The following is an 852-nucleotide window of genomic DNA, read 5'->3' on the forward strand; positions in this document are numbered from 1 at the left end:
ATATCTACTGTCTAGACATCCAGCAAAATCGGAGTCAAAGTACTCAATGATCTCTAAATTCTCAGACCTCCGATAAGTGAGCATGTACTCCTTTGTTCTCTTCAAGTAACGCATAACACGTTTGACTGCCTTCCAATGAAGCATTCCAAGATTACTCAAATATCTTGCCAAAACTCCCACAACAAATCCTATGTCGGGACGTGTGCAAACTTGAGCATACATTAGACTTCCTACTGCAGATGCATAAGGAATCTTTTTCCTTCCTTTGAATTGAAATGTCTCCAATTCCTTCAGACTCAATACAGCTATGATCTGCAAACTTGACTTTGCTTTTGGCAGATTCATCAAGGTTTGTAAACCATTCTTTGTGTCCTGTCATGTGATTGGAGCAACCTGTATCTAGGTACCAACAATCACTATTGATTTGATCCTTTTCAGATGTGACCATGAGGAGAACTTGTTCTTCATCAGACTCATCTTCATGAGCTAGCCTTGCTTCTGCTGTCCCACTATTCTCATGCTTGAATCTGCACTCAGAGGCAAAGTGCCCATGGTTCTTGCAGTTGTAGCATTGGATCTTGCTTTTGTCAAACTTCTTCTTGTGCTTTCTATTTGCATGATCCTTAGAGAAATTGGAGCTTAGTTCTTGTCCTAATTTCTCATTACCCCTACCTTTATCAGTCTTCATTCTGCCCTTTCCATAGATGGATTTCTTTAACTTGCATACCATAGACTTTGAGCCATCTGACACAAAGTTTTCTGGTTGCACCATATGGATCGTTTCCTTAATGACACCATTAAGAAACGCAGTCTTTACATCCATCTGATGTAGCTCTAAATCAAATTGAGCAA

The sequence above is a fragment of the Lupinus angustifolius genome, unplaced genomic scaffold (assembly GCF_001865875.1).
Source record: "Lupinus angustifolius cultivar Tanjil unplaced genomic scaffold, LupAngTanjil_v1.0 Scaffold_120_19, whole genome shotgun sequence".
NCBI lineage: Eukaryota > Viridiplantae > Streptophyta > Magnoliopsida > Fabales > Fabaceae > Lupinus > Lupinus angustifolius.